Genomic DNA, 20,901 nt, shown 5'->3' with positions numbered 1-20,901 from the left:
GTGCAACACAGACACCTGCTCTTTGCACTGGCACTTTGTCAAGTGGCTGAGGGGTCACAAGGATAGTTCTAAGGGTTAGGCAGTTCAACTGCAGGCAGTGCAGACGAGCCTGCGGTGTGAGCAGGAGGAGCACCCTGTGCCTATGACCTGGAACCAGCCTTGAGTCCCCAGTGGCCTGCTACAGCAGGGCGGTGGCAACACGCAAGTACCCAGCATTCGCCCCCAGCGCCCCACGCTCAGCTGATGTGTGAGAAGAGCCGAAACAACCTAACGTGTGAAAGCAGAAAATGAAAAGAAAAGCAGCATGAGCCTCGGGCTCAACTGTGTGAAGTCATGGGTGACCATGGATGCCAAGCAATTCAAGTCCCAGTGTCAGGAGGGCTTGCCAAGCAAATTGCACAGCAGTTGGGGAACATCTTTCTAATTCCAACACTATTGCCTTTCGGCATGGCGATTACAACAAATATGGGATCCAGGTGGGCCACATGAATCTGGGAATTCAATGTGTACCTGGATGCTTTGGGCCTCCAGGACGACAAGCAGATAAAAGGACTCCTCACCCTCACAGCAGAACCTGGGGTGAGAGAAATCATTTTTGAGCTTCCTGAAGATGTTGATAACACTTACCCAGCGCTCAAGCACCTCCTAAATGAACATTTTGCAATACACAAGAATGTTAATTATGAGCGCCACATCTTTCACACCACCATGCAGATAGAGGGCAAAACCATGGACAAGTTCTTCACCAAATTGAGGTCAAAAGTCAGGAACTGTAAGTTCCATCAGCATTCCAACAAGGAGGCGATCAGATCGAAAATCATTGCAGGGTGCCTCACCATGACATTCAAGAAAAAACTCCTGCAAAAGACACACACTTTGGCTGAGATACTGCTACTAGCCAGAACCACCACCGCACAAGAACTGCAAGTGTTGATGCTGAGCATGATGCAAATATCGCCCTTTGCGACCGTCAAGGAGGAAGGGGAGTGCAAGTTGGCTTCACAGGCTGTAGTGATAAAAGGTGACAGCAAGGACAAGAAACAATGCTATCACTGTGGGTATAAGTTTTCCCATTAGGGAGTATGCCCAGCAGTGGTGCAGGAGTGCTCGGCATGGGGAGATTTCCACTTCAAGGTGATGTACCGACACCCAACGACCAACAAATGTGGCTCAAGTACGTTCATTCTTGGGATCGCTCACTACTGCATGCACGAAAAAGGAGAATACATTTTTGAATGGGACGAATTCTGTCAAACAGCTTTTGATGATATTGCAAAGGCCGTATGCATGTGCTATTTTGACCCCAACCTAATGACCAGGCTCACGGTGGATGCCAGCCCTTTGGGGTTAGGTACAATTCTCACACAACATTTCGGGAGTGATCATCCATCAATGAGGATTGTGTCTTATGCGAGTAAGAGTCTATCAGAGGCTGAGCAACGCTACTCAGGCTGAAAAAGAGAGCCTCACTATTGTATGGGTATTCAAGCATTCCCATCCGTTTGTATATGGCAGACCATTTACAATTATTACAGACCACCAAGCCCTGGTCACCGTTTATGGCAAGCCATCCGCACAGATGCTCCCTGGCTTTGTCCGGTGGGGCCTGAGACTACAGGATTACAAGTTCACCATAGCCTCCTCCAAACAGGTGGACCCTTGCCCCTCCAAAACCATCAAGGACAATATTGACACTCTTGCTTCAGTCTTGGCTGACCTCTGCAACCTCTCTTTCATCACTGGAGTTTTCCCCTCTCCACTCAAGCACTCTCTTGTGCACCCTCTGCTCAAAAAGCCCTTACCGACCCGTCCATTCCAACAAACTATCGCCCGATCGCCATCACCCCTTTCTTGGGAAAACTCCTGGAGAAGCTAGATATCACCCAACTTACCCTCCATACTGTATCTGTTGGTTGTCTCCATGACCATCAGTCTGGCTTTAGAGCATCCAGAGGCACAGAAACTGCTCTTCTGAACACCCGTGAAGACCTGCTCTCAAATCTTGACTCCAACTCTACCTCTGTCCTCATTCTTCTTGACCTCTCTTCTGCTTTTGATACGTCAAACCACAACATCCTGATCACTCGTCTCTGTGATACCCCTGGCATCACAGATCCGGCCTTGGCGTGGCTCACCTCCTTTCTGTCTGACCAGCCCTCCCAGGTGGAACTCAGGCCCTTTCTCTCCTCTACCACTCTCTCTACTTGTTGTGTCCCCCAGGGATCTAACCTTTCCTCATGGTTCTCAATATCTACATGGCCCCCTTGGCCCATAGGATCTCTACCTTTACCTCTAACTTTCAGTGTTATGCGGATGACACACAGCTCTCTTTCAGGCTACTCTCAGCTTCCTCCTCCTCTTCCTCACTCATCCCTGACTGTCTATCCGCAATTCAGGCTTGGTGTGCTGCTAACGTTCTATGCCTGAATGCTAGTAAGACAGAGATCATCCTCATTGGGACCCCTGCTCCCGCTTTCCAACTTTCTCATTGGCCTGCCCCCCTTGTCCCTGCGCCCTCACTAACCAATGAGGCAAAAAGTCTTGGGGTCATCTTCAACTCCACTCCCTCCTTCTCTTCTCACATCTCAGACATCTATAAAAAGTCCAACTACCAACTGCACCTCCTCAGAGGTATTCTACTTTTCATCACTTTAACCTCAGAGGCTCATCACCTCGAGAGCCCTGGTTCTCTCTAGGCTGGACTATTGAAACAGCCTCTTTCTCAATCTTCTTACTTCTACTCTCCGTCCCCTACAACTCATCCAGAACAGAACCGCAAGATTTATCCTTGGCCTTAAGCCCTGGGACCGCATCTCTCCGGTGCTGAAATCCCTCCACTGGCTCCCCATAGCAGCAAGGATCAAGTTCAAGACCCTCTGAATAATCCACAAGGCTATCTGGGGCCAGGGCCCGCACTACATCTACAATGCTCTCTTCCTAAATACTCTCCCTCTAGAGTCCTGCGCTCGTCCTCCTCCAACTCTCTGCGTGTGAGCCACTTTCACAAACAGAGATTTGGGGGGTAGATATTTATCATCTGCAGGTGCTTCCTTCTGCAACAGCTTCCCTGCCTCTCTCTGTCTTGAGCCAAAGCACCTTAATTTCCAGAAACTCAAGACCTTCCCTTTCTCTTCCTCCTCTCTCCCTCTGCCCTGCTAACCTCCTTTCTTTTTCTCCACCCTCCTTCTCCTCCCTAACTCTGTTCAGTTTTTGATAACTGGTTGCCTGGTTCTCCTCCAGAGCCTGCAGGTCCCAGGCTCCGCCGCCAGTTTTTTGCCCTTGCCTCAGGGCCGCTGCCCTTTGTTCAACATTACTGTACTTTCAGTTTACGCTCCTTGAGTGGGGCAATCTCTCTGCACTTAACCCAGGGCCCTGCTGGACTGGACTCTTTGTACCTCCCCAAAAAACCTCCCCCATCTGCACCTCCTACAGTACATATGCATGGCCTAAACGTATTAGGACCAGTTAGTTCGTCTGTCCTGTCCCTCCCCTCACCCGCTGGTTTCCTCCCCCCCTCCCAAGCTTGGTCTCAACTTGGTACGACTTCATGCACTTGCAGTAGGAGAATTGTCGTCAGGCCTAGTATGCTAGTTTTTCTGTTTAGATCATTTGGAATTTTCAAGGCCTAAGAATGATTACTGTATTCCCTTGTTACCTTCCCATATTGAAGCGCTTTGAAGCACTGCAGCTGTGTATAAGTGCTATATAAATAAACAATAAATAAATAGTTCATAAACCTGGAAAAGAAGCCAATCCGGCCACCCACAACAGAGCAAGGTGCGCTCAAGGGATCATGCTGAGGGGTACATTAAATGTGTGGTACATCATGCCTGCCGAAACACAATCAAGGTGAATGAGCTTGGTAGGTGCTCAAGAGAGGACCCAACGCTGTATCTGGTGTTGGAGTGCATCAAGAATTGGCAATGGCGCGCGGCAGACAGTATGCCAGCTGGAAGCATTGCTATGAATGCACGGCTGTGGAAGACTCTTTTACGCATACGGGATGAACTATCCATTTCACACTCCAATATCATTCTGAAGGGCAGTAGAATTGTGATACCTCCCGTGCTGCATCAGCAGGTCATTTATGTGGCCCATGAAGGTCACTGAGGTATCTACCTAGAGGCTGCTCAGGTAGAGGGTATGATTTCCCAGAATGGATGGTCTAGTTGAAAACACTCTCAAGTCCTGCCACATCTGCCTCAGCATTCAGTCACACACGTTTCCGGACCCACTGTTGATGTCACCGTTGCCTGCACACGTGTGGGAGCTGATGGCTATTGACTTCTTTGGCCCACTACATTCTGGCACATCGATCCTGGTGATGCTGTATGAACATTCCCGGTACCTGTGCAACTATTGAACTTAACAGCCGCCACAGCAGTGATACCCGCACTGGACCATATATTCTCCATTTACGGCATACCAAAGGTAGTCAAGTCATTCAACTGAACCCCGTTTAGTGGTAATGATTTCAAGGAGTTTGCAAATTACATGGATTATGTACACCGATGTGTGACCCCCTAGGGCCGCAGGCGAACAGGGCAGTGGAGCGTTTAATGGCCAACCTGAAGCGTGCTGCATGAATCTGTAGCATCACCCACAAACCACTGGAGCCAATGCTATACCAACTTCTATGTGACTACAGGAACACACCGCAAAGCTCCACGGGAGTCTGCCCTGCCTAACGAGGTTGCTGCACACCCCAGGTCAGAGAAGATCAGATAACAGTGAACAGTAGGTGAGAGAGAACGACTCAAGGGCAAAAGAGAAGAGGATGGAATATGCAGATCATGGCAGAAGTGCTCACCCCTCCGATGTGTGTGTGGGTGAGAGGGTACTGGTGTGACAACCCACCACAACTCAAAGGGACACGCCTTTCAACCTGCACCAACTAACAGTGACTCACAGGAAAGGGTTGATGGTAACTGCAGCTCGCCCTGAAAAGACTATCACAAGAAATGTCTCCTTCTTTAGGAGGTTCAACGCCAGCCAGGAGTGTGAGGAAACCCGGTGGTCAGGAGAGAAGGGATCAGGCTACTCTGGCAATGACGATGAGTCAGCTGAAGAAGATTGAAGTTGGCCAGTCATCATGTCAGATCCGGTGGCAGGCCGAAAGAACCCAGCAGAGCGATAAGACGCCATAAAAGAAGGATCAAAGAAATGGAGTGAGACATTATTTCATTTCGGGGGAGGTTGTAGTGTCCCATGATGGCACGCCTTGTCTGGTCGAGTGACCACAGGAGAGCTGGGAAATGGGAGCGTGAATAAAGGAATTAGATAACCCTTCATGGTGGTATGCGGTCCTGTAATTCACGTGTGCCGTGTCCCTTCCCCCTATTTCCTCTTCTATTCTGAATTTTCTGCACTTTCATACAACACCTGTCTTCTTTTTCACTTTCTCTGTATTGTCTTTGAATGCTATCATGGATTTGCCCCTCCCTGCCTCGCTGCTCTCATCTCATCTTATTCCCTTTAACTTCCCCTTCGTTCACAAAATCTTTATCAATTATCTTCCCCTAAGCCTCTCTGTGCTCCTTCGCGCTTCCATTGATTCTCCCATATTGCTCCTAAACTTTGGAACATTCTTCCCCTCGACATATTTTCCTCTCCTTCCATTCCCATCTTTTGTGCTTGCCTAAAATCTCACATTCTTTCTTCTCTTTTCCTACTCTAAACCACTTCTGGGTTGATCATTTACATTTCCACCTGTGCCTATTTTTGTACTGTATAATACTATTTTCAGAGATTTGGTGAAAATGCCCTATCAGTTTCAATAAAGTACAAAATATAAATAGTATGGACTAATTGATCCAGCAAATTGTGAGCCCTTTTTAGGTTGAGGAGTGGTTTGGCCAATGTTTGCTAGACTAATCCTCTATTATTACTGAATTAAGATTGCATAGAAAGCATGTGCAATGTCGCTGTTGAGCAGCTTTTAGTGCATCCTATACTGTTTATAACTGGGTATTTCTAGATTCTTTGTAATGTAGGCTTTCAGATTCTGATGATTAAAGGCAATACAAGATACATCATTAATCAAAGATCTATCAACATTCAGCCCTTAAATGAATATTTGTTTGAAATTATGTCGTATTCAATTACTATTGCATTATCAAAATCTAAATTTAGATACATTGTAAAATGTGTAACTGGAAATAGATAACGTGTAGGGAAAGAAACTATGAGTAACAAGTGAATTAGTGATCATAGGTCTGTGGCCCAAGAATCTTGGACATTGAATGTTCCCCTCGGTTGCAACATGATTCTTCTTATTCAGTGACAGTCAGGACTGGGAAGTGCTTTAGAACAGCTGGGAGAAGGAAAGGTGAATCCTATAGTAGTTTTAGAATGCTTCTCCTTCTGGGTGACTCTCTTTCATTCAGTCCTAGGGATTTGGTGAATTCCTTTACCAAGATAACATTCACTTCCAGTCTTGCTAGGACCAGCCCAGCCTCTGCCTTCACCAACAAATGTGTAGATCCCTGTAAAGAGGTCAAGCAAGAATGGAGTCAGATGGAAAGAACAGTGATGGTCTAAGTGCAGAATACCAGTTAACATTAGGTATCTAGCCAGGGAGTCTTTTTTGCCCTTTCAATACCTTTAGTGGGACCTTTATTTCCACAAATAACATTGAACACCTTTAGAGGTCTTACACACCTGGCATAATCTACCCCCTGCGACCAGGTTTCCTGTATGGTCCTCAGGAATTGTAGTTGTGTAAACAAGGGGGCTGAGTACCTCCCCAAGCTAGTGGATGATGGATCAAGGGGTGGTATGGGAAGTATCCTTTGGTCGCTCTCACTTAACTCTCTCCATAGGGCAGTGAAGAGTCGTAGGCACAAACACTAAAGAGGCTCAAGAGGAATCAGTCAAGCATTCCACCACTTTCATGCGACACCACAATTGCAACACAGCCCCTGTGAGAGTATGCCACAACAAATAGTCACAGAAACATATAGAACATACAGTGTGCCAACCCGTTGTATTCGGCAATCCATGTCATGCATTTGAATTGCTGTTCAGATGAATTATGCACTAAAGTGACAATGTATTTCCATTCTCCTTTCCCCCCACCGAGTGCTGCCTGCACTGGATTATGAACTGATTTAAAGATCTCTAATGTGGATACCAATGTGTGGGGGTTTAGGAGTGTCATATGTTCTCCCGCATCTGTACATTTACCAGATATTGTGGTGCATTTACAAATGTTGGTCTGCTTGCCCATCTTGCTCCTGTCTTTCCACATCTCACTTGCACATATCTGCAGAGGGGCACTTGCCTCTCCCTGCCATTTGGGTCACTTCACCTCCAGTTGCCTGTTAATAGGTCAAGTGGTTATTATGTTCAGGACATGACTGGGGACAACCCTCACCACCAACATTGTCCTTGGCTGCCCCTGCTACAAATGCAGCCCTGCTTCCCTTCCCTTTGTTTATTTGTCTTGCAGCTCAGGGACGGTAGAGAGGCATTATACACTTCTACTTCAGTTAATCAGCACCATCTTCAGTAGTTAGTCTCAGTGGAGTACAAAAAAGGTTGCACGCGCCCCCTCTACAACAAACATGGTATGATAACCTGTTCTTTGGTTTTTTTCACTTTGAGAGTCTGAAGCCATTGCTTTTTTCTCACGGTACCTTTCACAGTGGAGGAATGTCCATTTACATATCAGTCTTTGTCCCGCCCACAAGGGCAGTCCAGCACCGAAATGCCAGGCAAACCTCCTTTGAACAAGAGTACCAACAGCAACCCCATACACGTGTTTCAGCCCTGTTGGGCCTCATCGGTGAGGTGGAGCTGTGCCTCTCTGAGCACAGTGAGCAAGAGGTCCACGCCTGGCTTCCACCAGGTAACTTAGGGTGATCAACCCCAAGTTCCTTGCAAAAATACAAAAAAAGTACCAGGCACCCCTCTGTAAAAAGAACATGTCATGATAACCTGTTCTGTGTTTTTTCCCAATTTTAGAGTCCGCAGCCATCGCTTTTTGCTCACTGTACTTTTCACAAAGGGGGAATATCCATTTGCATATCAGTCTTTGTCCCGCCCACAAGGGCAGTCCAGGACCGAAATGCCAGGCAAACCTCCGTTGAACAAGTGTACCAACAGCAACCCCAGACATGTGTTTCAGCCTTGTTGGGCCTCATCAGTGAGGTGGAGCTGTGCCTCTCTGAGCACAGTGAGCAAGGGGTCCAGTGGAGTGTTTTTCCCCAGCCAAATACACAGCATGCAGCATGTAGGCTACCATCCTGCTGCAATCTGTGGAGCAGCTACCTCGAACCTGACAGTGGCAGTTTCCTCCTGCTAGTTGTTCAAAAGGCCTGACCCCAAATGTCAGGATCAGATCTAAGGTGTACATTTCTGTATGTGAGTCTAGAAAATACCTTACCATACCATAGATGTTATATTATGTTGGCTGAAAACCAATCGCATCATATGCCCAGCATCGCCAATTACATAATCGTCAGCATAACCATAGAGCGCCCATTTTAATTTCAAAGGATCCGCCATTTGCTTTCTCTTGCATTTCTGTTCAAACGCTCTGCTAAAAACGTATTTAATTTTGTTCTGCTCTTGCACAGAGCAAGGCCACAAGTTACACGTTGAGAGACCATCCCAGACAGAAATGCCAAAACAGTACAGAAATATATTGTTTTCCTCCCTCACAAGTACTTGAAGGCGGGCAGAGAGGCATTTAATCACCAAGCCAGGCGCCAGCTGGTCTCGCTGAAATGGCAGAAACTGTAGAAACAGGACGTTAAAGGCATGAATTATACTCTCCTCAGGGCCCCCCTTCTGGGCCCTCTTAGATCAAACTGACCCCTAGCTCACGAATAGAAACTAGAAGATATCATGCTTTGGAATGTGGCTCTCCTACGAACACAGTTTGCTCACTGAACAAGTGCATTATGTTCTCTCTAACAAAGAATCCTGTCTGTGTCTTTGCAAACTGCAACTGTTGCTAAATCAAGTAATATAGATTAACAAAGAAACGACTCAGAAGGTGTCATATTCGCCATAATTGTCAATCACCGAACCCTAGCTCAGGAAGATACATTATGGGCGGTTTTGATGTGTCACAAACTGATTGTATGATGGTCCTTTTGTATACATGTCACTGTTGTAGAATGCTCGCTCTCTTGCGTCTCACGAGGTCTGGGTGACACACGTTGCGAGACATGAGATCCACTCGGCCGACTGAGACTATTTGCTTTGCAATAAACCCTAGATTTTGGGAATTGTACCACGTGTCTGACATATCAGTTCATTTATGTTGATTGTGCCTTGTTTCCATGCGCAAGGGTCTTCAGGGCCTATCAAAAAATGGTGCCCGAATAGGGACCCTCCCCCATTTGCTCCATCATGTACGTTGAATTTGAAGAAGGCGGAAAAAAAATGAATTGAGGACGAGGCCGTCGAGCCGGGATCAAGAGGTGTTCAGAACGCCCCTATGAAAGTGATGAGAGACTCCTTTGCAGATATGTACACAACCGGTCCCTGATCGACGCGTCCGGCCAGAGAGCAAGAAGGCGAGGGTCCTGAAACGAGGCAGATTGAGCCAGATACGCAGTCACCACAAGCCTTGGTTGTGTCTTTATACGGACGAATTGCGCCTTGAGAGATGAGCTGATTGATCAGGTGAGTCGTGCCCTGATTCTTAACAGCCCTGATATTGGTTAAGAGTTGCTCTTGCAAGATCAAACGCCCAGGGTAAGGTACGAATAAGATCAAACATGCCTGGGAAATTGTCTTCCTGTCTAGTGCGATTTTTCCACTGCGGTAGACAATCATTGGAAACTGGCCAGGCTGCGCCACCCGTAGGGTCACCAGCGTTCGAGATGTATGTGAAGAATGGAGTAGGGGCAATAATGTTTTTATGAAATTTGGCATAGGCAAACCAGACACGTAGAAGATTTGCAATGGCCAAAGCATTGTAGTTTTGAGATGCCTCGAATAGAACATTTGGAATCAGCATTGCTGCACAAGAAAGCACGCCCTGCAACATTTGACGTCATTAGAGACTGGAGGAAGGAAGCTAACCTCTGTTTAAGAAGTAGAGAGAAACATGCGTGTAGGCACAAATCTAATGCAGACAGAACTGGAAGAAAAGCAATGGGATGAGGATATCAGAAGGGCGGATAGGAGTCTTCAATTAGGCATACAAAAAACATATCCACAACAAGAGTTGCATGCATCAGATGAACTAATCAATAAGATTTTAAATAAAAAAAGGCAAGAACGTCCTAAAAGTAAAATTGACACAATTGCACCAGTGCCCATTGCTCAGCCTCAGTTGCCACCCCCCCTTCCAGTTGTTCCATCTGCACCAGCTCCTCCTGAACACGTGATCCCATTCCCCCTCCACCTACTGAGCTTGAATCAGCAGCTATCAGAGAAGGCAGCGCTGCAGAGGCGGGGCCTGCACAGAGAGGAAGCACTAAAATAACCCGTAGTATGGTTAGCAGGGATAGAAAGAGAGAGCTGAAAGAACAGGCAGAAATGTACATTGAAGGCAATGACGAGGGATCGACGCTAGGTTCAATGTATGACTACAAGAAGCTCAGCGAAAAACAGGTACTGTTATAATGCATGGGAGAGTAACTTATGGATAGATGGAAGCAATTAACTGGTATGGTACCGCCGCAGAAGTTTCAGGATTTGAATGCCTTTTCACGTTTGAGGGAAAGTGAGTCAGAGATGGAGGAGCACGTGGACAGGCTATTTGAGTTTAAAGGTGAACTTGATGAATTATATTCAGAGATGTTTTCTGTTCCTGGGTTTCGGTACAAAGAGGCAAAAAGAGGGAGACAAGAGGTGACACCATATGTCGTGCAGCGATTCTTTCCGCCGTCAAAACCTGTTATTGAAGAAGTAAATATAGGTACACGGGAGGTGCTTAGATGGATTATGGATGCTAGTATTCCCATAATGGAGCTGTATGATACGTTTCAACTGTATACGATAGAGATAAAAAGGAAAGTATTGCAAGTAATGGTTGAATATTTGCAAGATAAATATGTTGAGAGAAATTATTGCTGTCCCTCTAAATTAATGGCAGTATACAAGAGAGCATGTTTAACTGAAACTGGAACGACTGCTCTATCCCTCGATCTATCTATAGTGCTTAATAAGAAAGAGGAAGAAGGAAGGTCCAGTGCGATATTTCCGATGAAGAAGTCCCTCCCACTTTTGTGCCAAAAGTAGAAATTCCTGGTATTAATAGACAACCAGCGCAGGTAACAGAAGCACATTATACACCACAATATGTACATGTCCTTTTTCTAGACAAGAGGTGAATAATATAAAACAAACAATCCCTGATTTGAAAAAGAATCCGGCAGGATTCTATAAAGAAATTGAGTCATATTTGAAGTTGTCCATTTTTAATATGAGTGATATTGACCTATTATTCCATGTAATTCTCCCAGCAGATATATGGAAGCAAATTAGGAATGTAGATGATCGTGAAACTTTGGGTGATACATGGGAACATCTAATAAAAGAGGATTCGGACAGAAAAGCTGGCGAGAAGCCATCGTCAAATATGTTAGCATTACCGACACGAATAGTACAGAAATTAAAGATTACAGTACCTGAAAGGAGAATTATTTGGGACAAACTAACTGCATGCGTGCAAGGCAAAGATGAATTGGTTACTGGCTATTTTAATAGATTTGAAGAAGTGTTTGCAGATTTTAGCGGTCAAGATTTAAGCATTGAACTTGGGAAAAGACTATTTGTTGACAAATATGTGAGAGGGTTGTTACCGAAGATTCAAAATTTAATAATGACATCTGAAAACGCGTGGCAAGCAAAATCACAGAGTGAAGTGTTACATATGGCACAATACTATGAGAATAGAGTAAATTCAGAGAAAGAGAAAGAGGTGAGGGATACAGTGAATCTAAAAACAAGAGTTTTACTACAGCAGGTAGCGAATAATAATAGGGGCAGAGGAAATGCACAAGGAAGAGGGAATTACTCCAACATGCACAGAGGTCCAACTGGGCTAAATCAATGTGCATATTGTAAAGAAGAGGGTCACTGGCGAGCACAGTGCCCACATTTGCAGAATAGAAATGGGAATGCTCCGAGAAGACAGAATAGAGGTCGCCCGGGAACACAAGGACAAAATAGAAACACTAGTATGCCACAAAATCATAATAATGGAGGAAATAACAACCAGAATCAGAACCAAAATCAAAATCAGCAGAATGGAAAAGGAGATGGAAATGTTTTTGATACTTAGTCCAATATATACTATTCTGGTGACTTCACATCGGATGATGTATTGTTCCGCTAGGACATCCCAAGACAGGGGTTGGAACCGGTGTCTATTCCCGTTGATCAGAAAGGACCCTACATAGAAATTAAAATTGGGAATAAGGAGCACACTTTTCTAGTGGACACACGTGCACAGAAGTGCTCAATAGACCATCACTTGGTTCCAGAGATACCACTGTCAGGGCAAAAGAATGTTTCAGTAGGGTTCGCAGGCACCCCAGTAATTAGTCCAGTGTCATAGTCAGTACCCATAACACTAGGTCCATTCACCAAGACTTGCCCGTTCCTTTTGACACAAAACAGCGGTGAGAATTTATTGGGGTTAAATTTGTTGAAAAAATTAAGTGCGGTTATTCATTGTTCTCCTGATGGAGTGTTTTTGACAAATGCAACACAAAAAATGCCAGTATCACAATTTTTGTCTAAACCATTGCCAACTGAGTTAAGTAATGTACCGACTTGCATATGGGCAATGAATGATAACGATGTTGGTTGCTTGAAATTAGAGCCGTTGAGAGTTGTTTTGAAAGAGGCAGTCACATTGCCACGTATCCCACAGTATAAAATTTCAGTGGAAGGTGAGAAAGCATTAAAATGCATTGTTTCTAACTTGGGTAAACAAAACGTGATTGAAGAGAATACTGGTAGCACTTGTAACAGTCCCATTCTTCCAGTTTATAAGAAAGGAGGTAATGAAATACCATATTGTTTTATAATTGATTTGTGCACGTTGACTAAAGTAGTTGATCCCCAATTTTCGTTGGTACCAGATGTCACTACCATTTTGACAATGATTCCAGCCTCTGCTTCACATTTTAGTGTCGTAGATCTTAAGAATGCATTTTTTAGCATCCCAGTACATCCCGATAGCAGATATTTATTTGCTTTCATACTAGGAGGGCGTTCTTTCAAATTCACACGAATTCCACAAGGTTACACTGAGAGCCCGAGTATTTACAGCAGAGCACTAAAAGAGCAGCTAGACATGTTAGAATTACCAACGGGTTGTGTACTATTGCAGTATATTGATGACCTGTTGATTGCTGCTGACTCAGAAGACATTTGCAAAGAGGGTACCGCTATGTTATTGACACATTTAGCAGTGCATGGACATAAAGCTTCATTGAAAAAATTACAGTATTGTTGAAAGGAGGTGGCCTATTTGGGCTACCTTCTTTCGAAAGAGGGAAGAAGACTGACACCAGAGAGGATAGAGAGCATCTCTGGTATGCCTATTCCAAAGACACAGAAAGGAGTCAGAGCCATAATAGGCATGGCTTCATATTGCTGGCAGTGGATAGCAAATTTCACTATGATTGTGAAACCAATGGAGGCATTGACAAAAAAGGCTGTTGCCTTGCCTTTGCCATGGAATGAGGAATGTCAGAATGTATTTGATCTACTCAAAGTTGCGTTGTGCTCAGCTCCAGTTTTGGGCACACCAAATTATGAAAAGGATTTTAAATTGTGCATGAAAATGATGGCTGTGCGATGGCTGTTTTGACTCAGGAACAAGGAGGAAGAAATAGACCATGCGGTTATTTTTCTTCCGCGTTGGATCCTGTCGCTTGCTCTTTGCCGCGCTGTTTACGAGCTGCCGCTGCGGTGACCGCGTCAGTACAACAAACCGAGGGAATGGTTTTGGGTTATGCCTTAACCTTAATGGTGCCTCACACAGTAGACGTTCTTTTAAATAGAATGCAGACGAGACATCTTAGATCAGCTAGATTGACTAGATACGAAATTGTCCCTTTTGCACCACATATCCAAATTCAGAGATGTTGCGCTTTGAATCCTGCAGAGTTAATGCCCCCTCCCAATGAAGATACGGGTGAGAAGAAATTACCACCCCATGATTGTATAATGGTTACTGAACAAGAAACGAAAGGAAAAATTGACCTAACAGACATCCCACAGAAAGAGCCAGACGGAGAACTGTTTTGTGACGGTTCCTGTTTTAAATTACCCGATGGCACATCAACTGCTGCCTATGACATCACGACACTGAAGAGTATTGTAGAGAGCAAAAGAATTCCATACAATTCAGCGCAGGCCGCAGAGATAATAGCATTGACAAGAGCATGTGAAATTTCTGAAAATTTGAATGTAAACATATATACTGACAGTCAGTACGCATTTGGGGTGGTACACAATTTTGGTCGACTCTGGGCTGAGAGGGGTTTTCTAACATCACATGGAACTAAAATTCAACATGGCCCTTTGATAGCACGATTATTGTCTGCACTCACATGTCCAAAGCGACTAGCAATAATGAAATGCGAGGCGCATAAGAAAACAACAGGTAACGTTGGAAAAGAAAACGCATTTGCAGACAAAATTGCGAAACAAACTGCCACTGATTTGCACATGAAAATGTTGATAGTTCAGTAAGAGGAAGTGCCCTGCATGATAGAGAATGGGATTGCCACAGTCAAAGAGATGCAGGCGGAAGCAACTGCCGATGAAATAAAAGGGTGGGCTGAGGGCTCCGCAGAATTAGACGTAGAACGTTGCTAGGTGGACAAAGAAAAGTAGAAAGTGGATGCTGCCCAATTTGTACGTATCTGCAATGGTCACCATGGCCCACATATGTGCTAAGAAAATGATTCAGCATCTGGCTTGGCACAACCCACACATTAGAAAAAATGCTGAAAGGCTAGTTCAGAATTGTATGACTTGTTTGCAACATAATATTGGAAAAGGAACAGCTACTCCAACAGGAAGTTTGGCCCCCCTCTATGCCCCTTGAAGTCATCCATTTTGATTTCATAGAAATGGAAAGATGTCAGAATCTTAAATACATCTTGGTGGTAGTCTGTGCATTCAGTAAATGGGTGGAAGCATACCCACTAAAGGACTGCAGAGCAATAAGCACAGCAAAATTGATGCTAAAAGAATATTTCTCAAGGTTCGGCCTGCCACGGGTCATATGGTCAGACAACAGCCCACATTTTGTTGCCACCATGATATTACAGATTTGTGCAGGCCTTCAGATTGATAAACGATTCCATTCCACCAGGCACCCTCACCCGATGAGTGCCGGTCTTGTTGAACGTCAGAACGGCATTTTAAAGAATAAAATAAGTAAGATCTGTTCAGGGAGTCAATTAAAATGGGCAGATGTGCTGCCTTTAGCTTTGTTGTGCATGTGCACGTCTGTGCAAGCAAGGACTGGACTCTCCCCATACGAGATTGTGATGGGGAGACCTGCTAATGTTTGGTGTGCTCCACAGCCTAGGCACCTGAGTGAAGTTGAATACCCTGTGCTTAGTACATATTGTGACATTTTAACACAGAAGCTCCATTTGATTTATCAGCAGGTGCAGGAGGTTATTCCTGTCAGATATACAGGCCTGGGGCATTGTCTGCAGCCAGGCGAGTGGATCCTGGTGAAAGATTTTGAGAGAAAGCCATCACACGCACCAAGGTGGCAGGGCCCTTATCAAATACTCCTGGCAACGCAGACTGCAGTCCTTGTGGATGGTCGTAAGGTGTGGATCCATGCCACCCACACGAAAAGAATTCCATCGCCATTGAAAGAACTGCCTGATCCAGACGACCAGAAAGAAATAGCTGCCCCCGACTCGAAAGACACCATTGCCAGTTCTCTGCCACACATTCTGCCTGAGCCTGAGAGAAAGCCTGAGAAGATTGCTAAAAAGGAGAAAGGGCTAAATGTGCCCCAACTTTGCCCAGCTGAATCTGCATCATCACAGGCTGACATAAAGCCTGCATCATCACTTGCTGCATCACAGGCTAACACTGAGCCTGCATTTGGAAGTGCATTTGCACTGTTCATTGATCACACACAGTACCTGGAGTGATATGGTACAACCTACGTTCTCAAAAATCGAAAGTGATCTGATCTTCGTGTTGTGTTGTTGCCTCTATTCCCATCACAAATGAATTGGGAATCGGAGTCCTAGGGAAGTGGAGCGTGGGGGCTGTACCAATTTGGGAGCTCTGGAACATGCCTTCCCGGTGCTATCTTTTAAAATAAAAATCCATTTGTTGATCACCCTGTGCGAACAAGCGGGGCGCTTATGGTACAAAGGCAATTGATGTTTGCTCTGGAGTCTTTTGAGCAATGTGCAGAGGCACGATAATCTTTCCACACGTTTAGCAATCCAGGCTGCCGAGAACTGGCCTAAAACATTTTGTTAACCTCTTCGAACATATTGGTGTTTCAACGAGCGCTTCTGTGAGAAGTATTCACGATGAACATTGTTGGAGAAGAAGAATTGCACACAATGCCCAAACTTGCTTCTGTCCCCTCCTGCACCAACGCTGATGATGTAATAGATATAGAGACTATAAAAAAAATCTAGAAAGTGTTGCTGTAAGAAATTAATGCTGATGATTACAACACTTTTGTGTATTCTGTGTACCATTATCCCAGTATTATGGTATTTGGAGAGCGTGCATCCATTGAGTTCTCTTTTGCCTGCCACGAAAGCCCTTGTCACAGACAGTCCAGTCCATGTACTCTATTATACTCTACCTCCAATAGAAGAAAGACACAGGGAAGGTTCTGGTAATAACACATTGCTTTTAATTATGAATATGACTCACTCAATCTTGAACAAGACTAACTGCTGGGTCTGCGCCCATTTACCCGAGCATGGCGGAAAAGAAATAGCTTGGTATGTACAGCCATTACCCCTTAATACTGCATGCTATGCATCACTAAGTGCACTCCTTTATGGGAAGTGGAATAAGAGTGACACAGGTTAATTAGACAGGACGAACATAGATGAATTTGAGAAAGTGGTAATGGAACCTGTAGGCTGTACCATATTTAACAGAGCAAGGGTAATAAAACCAGTAGTAACGCCAGTAGACAGACTGTATGTGCCTTATAAGTCATCTGTAATCTTGTTTCACAAGAACCCATTAGGGAACAAAGATGAAGTGCCCCCCTCGTATACATTAAATTGCAATCCTCGCACTGTTCCATTTTGCTTACGAAAGAAAGGTTCCTATTCAGTAGGGACATTCAATAGATGCATGTATATTGCAGTACTTGAGAGAGAAGAAGAACCGATATATGTAGGTGACCCCGTTTATTTTGTATGTGGAGAAAAAGCTTATCCCTGGTTATCCTATTCCAGAAACTCAAGACCTTCCCTTTCTCTTCCTCCTCTCTCCCTCTGCCCTGCTAACCTCCTTTCTTTTTCTCCACCCTCCTTCTCCTCCCTAACTCTGTTCAGTTTTTGATAACTGGTTGCCTGGTTCTCCTCCAGAGCCTGCAGGTCCCAGGCTCCGCCGCCAGTTTTTTGCCCTTGCCTCAGGGCCGCTGCCCTTTGTTCAACATTACTGTACTTTCAGTTTACGCTCCTTGAGTGGGGCAATCTCTCTGCACTTAACCCAGGGCCCTGCTGAACTGGACTCTTTGTACCTCCCCAAAAAACCTCCCCCATCTGCACCTCCTACTGTACATATGCATGGCCTAAACGTATTAGGACCAGTTAGTTCGTCTGTCCTGTCCCTCCCCTCACCCCCTGGTTTCCGTCCCCCCCTCCCAAGCTTGGTCTCAACTTGGTACGACTTCATGCACTTGCAGTAGGAGAATTGTCGTCAGGCCTAGTATGCTAGTTTTTCTGTTTAGATCATTTGGAATTTTCAAGGCCTAAGAATGATTACTGTATTCCCTTGTTACCTTCCCATATTCAAGCGCTTTGAAGCACTGCAGCTGTGTATAAGTGCTATATAAATAAACAATAAATAAATAGTTCATAAACCTGGAAAAGAAGCCAATCCGGCCACCCACAACAGAGCAAGGTGCGCTCAAGGGATCATGCTGAGGGGTACATTAAATGTGTGGTACATCATGCCTGCCGAAACACAATCAAGGTGAATGAGCTTGGTAGGTGCTCAAGAGAGGATCCAACGCTGTATCTGGTGTTGGAGTGCATCAAGAATTGGCAATGGCGCGCGGCAGACAGTATGCCAGCTGGAAGCATTGCTATGAATGCACTGCTGTGGAAGACTCTTTTACGCATACGGGATGAACTATCCATTTCACACTCCAATATCATTCTGAAGGGCAGTAGAATTGTGATACCTCCCGTGCTGCATCAGCAGGTCATTTATGTGGCCCATGAAGGTCACTGAGGTATCTACCTAGAGGCTGCTCAGGTAGAGGGTATGATTTCCCAGAATGGATGGTCTAGTTGAAAACACTCTCAAGTCCTGCCACATCTGCCTCATCCTTCAGTCACACACGTTTCCGGAACTACTGTTGATGTCACTGTTGCCTGCACACGTGTGGGAGCTGATGGCTATTGACTTCTTTGGCCCACTACATTCTGGCACATCGATCCTGGTGATGCTGTATGAACATTCCCGGTACCTGTGCAACTATTGAACTTAACAGCCGCCACAGCAGTGATACCCGCACTGGACCATATATTCTCCATTTACGGCATACCAAAGGTAGTCAAGTCATTCAACTGAACCCCGTTTAGTGGTAATGATTTCAAGGAGTTTGCAAATTACATGGATTATGTACACCGATGTGTGACGCCCCTAGGGCCGCAGGCGAACAGGGCAGTGGAGCGTTTAATGGCCAACCTGAAGCGTGCTGCATGAATCTGTAGCATCACCCACAAACCACTGGAGCCAATGCTATACCAACTTCTATGTGACTACAGGAACACACCGCAAAGCTCCACGGGAGTCTGTCCTGCCTAACGAGGTTGCTGCACACCCCAGGTCAGAGAAGATCAGATAACAGTGAACAGTAGGTGAGAGAGAACGACTCAAGGGCAAAAGAGAAGAGGATGGAATATGCAGATCATGGCAGAAGTGCTCACCCCTCCGATGTGTGTGTGGGTGAGAGGGTGCTGGTGTGACAACCCACCACAACTCAAAGGGACACGCCTTTCGACCTGCACCAACTAACAGTGACTCACAGGAAAGGGTTGATGGTAACTGCAGCTCGCCCTGAAAAGACTATCACAACAAATGTCTCCTTCTTTAGGAGGTTCAACGCCAGCCGGGAGTGTGAGGAAACCCGGTGGTCAGGAGAGAAGGGATCAGGCTACTCTGGTAATGACGATGAGTCAGCTGAAGAAGATTGAAGTTGGCCAGTCATCATGTCAGATCCGGTGGCAGGCGAAAGAACCCAGCAGAGCGATAAGATGCCCTAAAAGAAGGATCAAAGAAATGGAGTGAGACATTATTTCATTTCGGGGAAGGTTGTAGTGTCCCATGATGGCACGCTGTCATGATCTCTGCTTTCAAAAGGTCAGGGTTTTCCCAACTCCCTTGGAAGCAGATCCATAACCCAGGTTCCGTGTGCCAACCAGTCCCAATTGGGACCTTTTGGACCCAGTCCTGGCGCCAGTGGCACCAGGCTCATAAATATGCCCAGTCCCAGCGCTGGAAGCGCCGGGTTCATAATGCTTGGGTGGACTTACCTGCAGCAGACCATGCTGCTTACTTGCCTGCCAGTTGAGCCTCTGATCCTCTTCTGTTTGGAACTACTTTTCCTGTTGGGTGGGGCAGGAGCCACTCCCTAGATTCAGAACACTGGAACTCTTCTGGAAAGCAGGAACTCTTTTCTTACCTAGGCGTGGCTGTGGAAGGAGACACCTAAGCACTACAGGAGGCTATTTAAACCACACCCGATGGATGAATCTTGCTTTGCGTTATTCTGCATCCTCTGCAGCAGAACGCTCATCGTGTCTTCTGCATCTGATCCTGGGCCTAAGGAAAAAGGCTTACCATCCTGAATCCAGTCTTCAGCAACACCTATAAAGACAAGAAAGAACAGGTTAGCATTACGGTCTTCAGTCACAGCTCTTCACTTACCTGGTCCATCGGCTGTCACCAACGCCTCGCGCTGCATTCCGGCATCTGAAAGACAAAGGCTTACCTACTCTTCGTGCGCTCCGGAGGTCTTCACTCTGCATTCCGGCATCTGAAAGACAAAAGCTAACCAACTCTTCGCACGCTCCGGAGGCCTTCGGCGCTGCATCCCGCATCTGAAAGACAAAACAAGGTGCGTTTAAAGACATTGGGGAACTTTAATACTCACGTGCCATTACTCCTTTCCACATCTAACCCAGTGGGTATTCCGGCACCCTGCAGCCGCTCCGAACTTGTACCTGCAAAATAAAAAGACAGTTAGAGCGCATCGTGAAGCAGGCAACAAGCGCTTACTTACGTGCTTCCAGGCGCTTCTATTCATCACACGGGCTCCATCTTCAACTCACTTCAGCCCGTCATCCGCCATCGCCGGAACCCTGCAAAACAAGAGACATCATTACTAAAGACTTTAAAGACATTAGAATTACTCGAAACTTACCGTTCGTGCAGTAAACGATGGACAGCAGTACTCTGAAGTCAAGAGGCCTGCTCCCCTTATCCAGTGAAGAAACTGGTTACAGCACCCTGCCCCGAGGCAGATGGAGAGCACAGCGTTCACTTACCTAAGGTGAGAGCGTTAACCTTTGGGGTTCTACAGGAGAAGAGAAAGGGAAGAAGAGAGAGACATTCAATAACCCAGTTCCTTAATCCCATATTTTCTATCTGCAGACATCTTACCCTTCGAGTCAGACATACAGTGCACAGAGGTCCAGCCCAAAGAGCCAGCCGTATGTTACACATCACCTT

The sequence above is a fragment of the Ambystoma mexicanum genome, chromosome 3p (genome assembly GCF_040938575.1).
Source record: "Ambystoma mexicanum isolate Mex_15411 chromosome 3p, UKY_AmexF1_1, whole genome shotgun sequence".
In the NCBI taxonomy this organism is placed as follows: domain Eukaryota; kingdom Metazoa; phylum Chordata; class Amphibia; order Caudata; family Ambystomatidae; genus Ambystoma; species Ambystoma mexicanum.
The sequence above is the reverse complement of the archived record's forward strand: the minus strand, read 5'-3'. Positions refer to the sequence as shown.